Genomic DNA, 8,931 nt, shown 5'->3' with positions numbered 1-8,931 from the left:
ATGTAATGGGTCACGCAGGTAATCCTGTGAACGTCTGATTAGTTTTTATTTTTTTTAACCATCATTCTAACAATAATTTAACGTAAAAAGTACCTGTACTCTTTTGTTAAACTTGTTAAATATAACACACTTACCCAAAAAAATATATTTTACAACAGTTTACAGAAAAACTACATGTATGTCTTTTTAAATATATAAATCTAACGTATTTTCACGGTAACTACTCGTTAACCAATTTACTTTTTTTTAATGTAGCATTTTTGACTGTCTTTTACCCTTAAAATCACGGATTTTTTTTCCAGTGTACATAATGATGGGCATTTTCTTCAGTTATTATTTTGAATGTAAAAATCCAGAGTTACATTCTGGTTGGACCTCGGAGGAGGCGGAGCATTGAGTATTGCGTCACTAGCCGTAGAGAGTTGTGGGACAAGACGGGATCCCCCCCCCTCCCGGCTCCTTCACGCAGGACCAAACGCTTTTAAGAAAATCCTCACACTGACGCGCACGTCTCCTGCTTGGCGTCCACGGCCAACAACACCAGTCCCCTTACAACACACGGTTCTTAACAGGAATATATAACGCGATGGCTGGTTCGCAAGGATAACGGGAAGGGAGGCGTGTTGTTCTGGCCTGGTTCGGGATCCGGATTCACTTTTCTGCGCCACGGCTCTGGATCAGCAGAGCTACAAGTCTCCTTTGGAAGGAAAAACACGGTGAGTTCGACTCAACGGGGTCTCTGCATCTCTACTTCTCCAGGGCCTTTACAATAACAGGTTGCGTGTATTTTTACATGACTTCCACTAGTTATCTATAGGTCTATAATATATAACTATGGAATTCCATACTATGGAATGATATTCCGGACATTATTCAAAAGGAATTGCAAATTGTATTTGCAATTGCGTTTTCAATTTGTGGACGCATAAAATGTGACATAATCCAAACGCAATTGCAAATCGCGCATTACCGTTTGCATTTTCGTTTAAGCGAACGCACAGTGACTGCCAGATTTCAAATGGAATAGCAAAGTCCGTTTGCAACTGTGTTTCCCATATCTTACGAGTTTTGGCCCTGTCATATTTAAATAGCAATTTCAATTACCACGTCTGCTTTTTCACTTTCTCAGCGTCGCGTATGTAGCCAGCCAGAACTCAAATGGAATACTATTTTTTTTTTAATTGCAATATTAACAAACAGAACAAGACGATACATACAAGAAATATAAACAATCTTTCAAAACAAAAGAGAAATTATGGTTCAGAATACATTAAGAGAGGAAATGTGAAAGAAATTTAAATATATTCAACAATAGTCTAAAAAGAGAGTAAGAGAAGAAAGAAAAAAAAGAAGAAGAGGGCACAAAAGAAAAAAACATTAAGAGAGAATATTAAACATGGCACTAATTCTGGATGTTTTCATTGCTTTCTTGTTAACAGAAGTTGAAATTGTATTTAAATACATCTTCAATTCTTCTTTGAAAAAGCTAAAGTGGGGTTTACTTTTCATATATTTACATTTATGGATATGAAACTTTCCAATATATAAAAGAAGGTTTATACAAAAACATGCATTAATTAGATTCTTGTCTTTAACATAAAATCCAAAAAGAATGTGTCTATATGATAAAGAAAAGTTACATAAAACCTTTTGGACAATCAGAGCATCAATATTGTTCCAGAAAGACCGAGTAAAAAGACATTCCCAAAACAAATGATCAACAGTTTCAGAGGAGGCTTCACAAAAGAGCAGGAAGTATCAATATCATTTCTAAATTTCTTTAAAAAGTATTTAACTGGATAAAATCTATGAATAATTTTATAGGATATTTCTTTAACTTTATTAGTTAGAAAGAATTTCTGAGGATGTGACCAAACATATGACCATTTAATATCATCAAAAATGTTATTCCAATAAGAAATGGAGGAAGGAATTGAAGTAACAGGGTCCAAAAATAATGACCTAATTTTATAATTGGATTTATGTATTAAAAAACAAAATGAACCAACCACAGTAGATTCAGGGCTAGGGGGAGAAACAGAAGTCACTGTAGCACTATTATTGTTTCTAAACAGCATACAGATTTCCAAAGAGATGGCCTTGAAAACTATATTAAATTCTTTACTAGATACTGGGAATTGGTATCCTGAAACAAAATCGGAATAATTAAATAAATTACCTTCACTATCAAATAGCTGGTTTACTAATATCACCCCATTATTGAACCAGTTTTCAAGAAATAAAGATTTCCTCTTATGAAGAATATTACAGTTGTTCCAAATTAAAAAATTGTGTGGCGAGAAATTATGCTTGTAAATAAGTTTCCAAGCCATAAGCATCTGCTGATGATAATTGGAAAGTTTGACAGGAAGTTTACTAATTGAATAATTGCACATTAAAAGAAAATGTATACCTCCTAATTGAGAAAAAATATATCTTGGGATTATACTCCAAATAGAAGATTGATTGTGAAGGAAACGTTTAAGCCAATTAATTTTTAAGGTATTGTTAAGAGAATCAAAATCAATGAAATTTAAGCCACCTTTATTATAAGAATTCAAAATAACTGATTTTCTAATACTCAAATGGAATACTAATTCCCTTAGTATTTCCATTTCCGATGCCTTACACAGAAACCTGTCAATCAGGGTCAAGGGTAGGATTATGCTATGGGGCGTGTTTGTCTTGGGAAGTGACGTCACTCACAGTCGACGGTCAAGAGGTGATGCCCTGAACAGACGCCGATTTATCAAATCAAATCAAATCACTTTATTGTCACACTACCATGTACACAAGTGCAACAGTAGGTGAAATTCTTGTGTGCAGTTCCGAGCAACATAGCAGTCATGACAGTGACGAGACATATACCAATTACAGTAAACAACATACTTACACAAAACAATTTACAAATCAAATGTACACATACTTACACAACACATATACAATGTACAGTAAACAATACACACAATATACAATACAATAAGTAGGAGTATATGAAATATATATATATATATATATATATATATATATATAAGTAGTATATTGAGGAGAATATGTTGACAGTCCAGTGTGAGATTATAGATGAATAAAGTGCAGTGCTAATTATTGATCCTGATAGACTGTGAGTGATGTCACTTCCCAAGACAAACACACCCCATAGCATAATCCCACCCTTGACCCTGATTGACAGGTTTCTGTGTAAGGCATCGGAAATGGAAATACTAAGGGAATTAGTATTCCATTTGAGTTTTGGCTGGCTACATACGCGACGCTGAGAAAGTGAAAAAGCAGACGTGGTAATTGAAATTGCTATTTAAATATGACAGGGCCAAAACTCGTAAGATATGGGAAACACAGTTGCAAACGGACTTTGCTATTCCATTTGAAATTTGGCAGTCACTGTGCGTTCGCTTAAACGAAAATGCAAACCGTAATGCGCGATTTGCAATTGCGTTTGGATTATGTCACATTTTATGCGTACACAAATTGAAAACGCAATTGCAAATACAATTTGCAATTCCTTTTGAATAATGTCCGGAATATCATTCCATATATAACTGCCCACTGTGGACTAGGATAATTTATTTTCCTCGGGTCGAGTGATTCTTTGCGGTGTAATCTCTCTCTAATCGCTTTCCTTATCATCGCGACATATGGGGGTCCAAAGGACGCGTCGTGGTGTCTGGATCATCTTAACGGATTTCTACTTTCTGAAGGTAAAGAAGCGTTATGACACATCACAGCGAGAGGGAATGGCAGCTGTTGCCACGTCTGAGTGGAAAAGCAGCGGTGAGATTATGTTCGTTTTGCCAATGGCGCTTTAACTCGATGGCCGTAATATAGTGTTGGCTTAATTTGACACGGCGTCTAAAACAAAAATGTGACGCAACGATCAAAGACGTCCGTCAAGCGCAAGTTTACATGGGGAAAAAAATTATATCGGTGTGAATGTTTTTTTTAACGCTCATCATACACGTCAGCTTATTATATTTCACTATCGCTGTTATATAGTTGTAATAGTTGTTAAACGTTGACTGGAACGTTTAGGCCGTGTGGCCCACATGTTGCTCTCTGGGTTTTTTTAACGCAACCAAGCTAGACTTTACATGTTATATTCAATTCTCTCAAATTTAATTAGGGAACCATTAGTCTGTTGAAAAGGTGGAAGGCAAAACACTATTTCTGTATACTAACACGTTTTATCTGACTTTTGGAGAATTCCTGTCAGTTTCTTTTACTCTGAAACCAGCAGGATACATTTGAGTTACACTCTTTTATGATCCTCTCTCTGGATAAAATTATTATGTCTCTTACTGATTGATTAAAGGAATGTTCTCGGTTCAATACAAGTTCCGCTCAGTCCACAGCAGTTGTGGCACCATGTTGATTACCAAAAAATTTTATTTGGACTCGTTCCTCCTTTTCTTAAAGGAAGAAAATGAAGGTTACAGTGAGGCACTTACAATAGATTTTTTTTAGTTTAAACTAGGGCTGTCAATCGATTACATTTTTTAATCGAATTAATTACATGGTGTCCCGATTAATTATTCTCATGTACAAATATTTGCTGAGAAAGCCCTTCATATAACTATATATATTTATATATATATATATTAAAAATATTCAGATAATTAAAATGCATTACATTCTTGTAGCAGAAGAGTTCATCATTGATAAGACAATACAAAAGGCGGCTTTAGAATACAATGTATTGTTTACTACCATATTATTGATCATAAGTCAATCATTGGCATTGTGACAGTTCACAGAAATCCATTTCACAAGTGAATTTGTCAGTCAGTTGGTGATTTATTATGAGGGCTTGTTTAAGGACCCGTCGATGAACACCTGCATCAGACATGCTTGTGTAGCATCTAGGGTGCATCACATCATAAACATAAAATGTTTAGTTCACTGTTTCAAGTTAAATATAGTTTAATACTCAATCTTTAAACAAATCTTGAGAACCCTTAGTTCGCATTTGCGCTCCTTCAAGTGTTTTGAATACTCATATAGCTGAAATTTCACTTACTGCATTCTGGAGTAAACAGGTGGTACTACAAGCTTGCATTTCTCAGGAATCTTCCTTATTATGGTGCGATTAAATTGCATAAACTTTAACGCGTTTTTTTTTGTCAAATTAATCGCACTGAATTAATGTGTTAAATCGACAGCCCTAGTTTAAACACAAAAGGTTAAGCTTATAATTTTATAAAATCACTTGTATAAAATATTCTATTAAAATGCATGTCATTTGAGGTGTAATGTTGTTTAAATCATCTCTTTTAAGGTGTTTTTAAGGTTTACAGTTTTGTCTGTAAGTTGTGAAATTGGACATCGTTTTATGTAGAAAAGAAAGTGATTTTAGCACACTGAAATCATGTTAACACGCATTGTTTACATTTTGTGGCAATACTTTTTAAACCGTGAGTAAAGTTATATCCAATTTTACAACTTTGCTGCCTTGAGGTTGTACCACCGTAAACACTAAAACGACCACACACAAAAACGCTATTGTTTTTTACTGCTCAAATAATAAGCCACATGAGTTTTAACTGAAGAATTCAATGCAAGTTCTTTTATAAAATTTTAAGCTTCATATTTCTCACTTTTAAAACCCTCCAAAAATTGTCCCCACACAATGTTAAGTGCCACACTGTAAGCTCGATTTTTGCTTCCTGTTTTGAAAAGACTTTGTAAAAGTTTTGCTGCTTTTAGTCCATATCTATTAGCTTAAAGGTAATTTATGTGCTAGTGTACCTCTAAACTAGGGCTGGGCACGAAGATTCGTGTACTATGACGTGGCAGCAATGATCGATCAGGAAAACGATGATTGATCGTGATCACGCATGATGCGACTTTTCCATTCATTCGAAATCCAGTGACAATTACCTGACAACTAAACACAAACGTGTCAAAGAGGGAGCTTATTTTTTATTTTGAGTTTGATTATGTTGTGACTTTGAGGGGTATATTGATTATCAGAGACTTCTCATGGCAAACAAACTGATACGACGCTGCAATGCTTTCGTTACAATAATAAAAAAAGAGAGTATAATTAACCGTTTTGAATACCCGTCTCTGTAAAGCATTTGCTAAACACACTTTATTATCATTTAATGTAAGAACTTTTATTAAATAATATCCATTAACGAGTCAAAGTGAATGATTGCCACTGACTAAACCTCCCTGCGTGACGTAACGCACACCTGCATTGTGATGAAATAAATGAAGATTTCTGCTCGAGTTTCCTAGTTCGATATCCGATATAAAGTGTCATTCCGTTGCACTTCCTCTGTTGAAAGGTGGAAATTCAGACACTCCAAATTGAATGGAAGCCTTCATGAATCACAGCAACAATAATACATAGCATCGCGGCTTTACTCACAAGAGCGAACATTTAGACACACACACTTACACATACACACCAGGCGAGTGTTTCAAACAGCTAGACAGAGCGCAGTTACATGGAACACAATGCAGCATCTTCAAAACTGAACTTCAACTTAACACACATATTAAAACGCAGTGGTGATGGCATCTCCTGTTATTTGAGAATAGACGTTCAGACAGTCACTATAAAAACTGGTGCGCATTTACTAAGATTACTACAATAACCCGAAGGAAGAACAGATAGACGCGTGTTGTGCACATTCTTTCAGAGTTGGGCAGCGAATCTTCACATAATGACAAAATATAATGCATTATATTTTGATTATGCGATCTTTTGTAACACACTATTTTATAACAGCCTATAATAATGAATAGACGATACACTGGAACAACAAGACGCAATGCAGCATTCATAGACGTTTGTCAGACATGTTATTATATATACAGTTATGAACACGTAATTGCCCCTTAAGTACACGAAGACACAACCGAAGCACAAAGTGGGGAAAAAGTGTACATTTATACACAATTTGGCTATCAACTACCTCTTCAGCCACCATTTTCTTTCTTCAGCTCAATCGCTGTGGATCCACATGCACAGGATTGTGGGATTTGATAGGCAGCGAAGGATACATCTCTGCTGCCTTCAAAAATCGATCAGATGTAGGTATCTTAGTAGACAGGATGTGACGCAAACATTGGATTCGGACATGCCTTGGTCCCATCCTGGGACCGGAGGCAGCATTTTCCTAGTTTTGGATGCAGCCATAAGCATTTAAAGTCTGTAGTCTAAAAGGACTCGGGAACATCCTTGATGTCACAGAGATTTAGAAACCTTGTCCAAGCAAATAATTTTAGAACTAGAACCCTTCTTCCTGCTACAACTGTTCAGCGCATCTGGCTGTGTTCTCACTGCCGCTGATCATGACTTTGCAGGGCACTTCGAAGGGAGCACAATCTATGCAGTAGGGTAGTTCCAAATGGAATTTCCAATAAGAATTGCTTCAGCAGTGAGTTCTGACTGACCGTTATCACCTTTCAGCCGTCTGAAGCTCTCACAGTGAAGGGTAATTGTCTTAGTAGGGAAAGAAGGCATTAGGATGATAACTTCTGAATGGGCCACACCAATGCAGGAGTGGGACATGAGGAAAATTGCTGGAGTTTATTTATTTTATAATTTTTGTGCAGCCTAGGGTTTTCTTGGGATGTACAGCTCGAGTGTTCTTTATTCTTTATGCTTGGAGTATTGTGATTGGCTGTATTATCTTTTACTTGCTTGTTTCTGATGCATCTGCATTGGACTTGCACAACAGCTTCAACATCGTCGTGAGCAAAGACCACGGAGTGCTATGTGCATTTGTGGGGTGGTTATGGATAAATGTAGTTCGGTTCTGAACAAAATTAAGTCTTTGAAAATGCTGGCTGGTATTGAGATTGCTTCTCAAGTTTCGCCGGTAATTGGCTAGTTGATTTTACGAACGTTCCATGATTGTCAGACGTCACTGGTGGGCGATGGTATTTCCGGTCTAACGCTACGTTAGGTTCATCGACGACGCCGGTAACTGTCAGGTAAGACTAGGACCAGATAAACATGGCTTTCTACACCAGATCCCTTCAACATCTGCCAAGGATAACGATAAATGACGTACACCGAATAATTCAAGCGTCATCATCGGCTCCCAAGAGCAAGAGGGAAAAGGGTTTCAAGATATACGTCTCTTCATTCATTGACAATTATGAAGGTAAGTTATGCTATGTCTTTAGCTAGCTGTAGCCCTAACGTTAGCGATGATGCTAGGTGACGTTAGGCTAGAAAGTAACCTTTACAAAATACTTATTAAACGATTAATTTTAGTTGTTTGACATGTGGTTTATTATATGTTCATTTTACTATCTGACATTGAATAAATGTATGGGCGTTTCTTCAACAAGGGGCATTTTTAGGCTTGTGAAGTTGAATAAAAAAACTTGTTCAAAAGTCACGTAACACCGTCTCATAAGTTTAAATTATTTGTCTAGTTTTAAGGTCTGTAAGAGGACAAACTTAGATTACAAGAGAAGTTATGAGACTGTGTTAGTCTCGTAACTAAGAAGTTATGAGTTATTCTGTTTTTAGATAACAGCAGTGAAATGTCATTTCCACCACATCTCAATGCTGTTATTTAAAAACAGAATAACTTATGTCAGTCAAGAATTGTCTAGGGTCATTTTTGTAACTAGTTTTATCAGTTTTTCCACAATGTACAATAATTATACATTTGTCAATGAGATAAATTAACTGCCCTAAGGACCAAACGGTGAACAGTACACCTGTCACACTCTGAAACGTAATACTGGTTTGGGCAAGAGCTTATTAGAAAATAAATGACTTGCATTTTTATATTAAGTAGAGCATGATCTCGTAAATTGTGGATACATTTTTAATGTGTGATGAGAACTTTTTAAATATTTTTTAAAAATGTGGGTGGTGATGGAAATTACAATGAATTAACGTGAATGTAGAGAAACAGTGAGATGTTTATTAGAAAAACAATTAAA

The 8,931-nt window shown here is 36.0% G+C and overlaps 1 protein-coding gene across 1 annotated transcript in view; it reads left to right on the top strand.

Moving 5' to 3' along the window:
* The first annotated feature begins 447 nt into the window (after positions 1 to 447).
* LOC127657096 (phosphatidylcholine:ceramide cholinephosphotransferase 1-like) overlaps positions 448 to 8,931 on the top strand; it is a 43,106-nt gene continuing 34,622 nt past the window's right edge. Inside the window, exon 1 of the mRNA XM_052145746.1 lies at positions 448 to 716. The gene's annotated coding sequence lies outside the window, so the exon portion shown is untranslated. The remainder of the gene's footprint in view (positions 717 to 8,931) is intronic.

This window comes from Xyrauchen texanus, chromosome 16 (assembly GCF_025860055.1).
Source record: "Xyrauchen texanus isolate HMW12.3.18 chromosome 16, RBS_HiC_50CHRs, whole genome shotgun sequence".
In the NCBI taxonomy this organism is placed as follows: domain Eukaryota; kingdom Metazoa; phylum Chordata; class Actinopteri; order Cypriniformes; family Catostomidae; genus Xyrauchen; species Xyrauchen texanus.
This window is presented reverse-complemented; position numbering and strand designations above follow the sequence as displayed.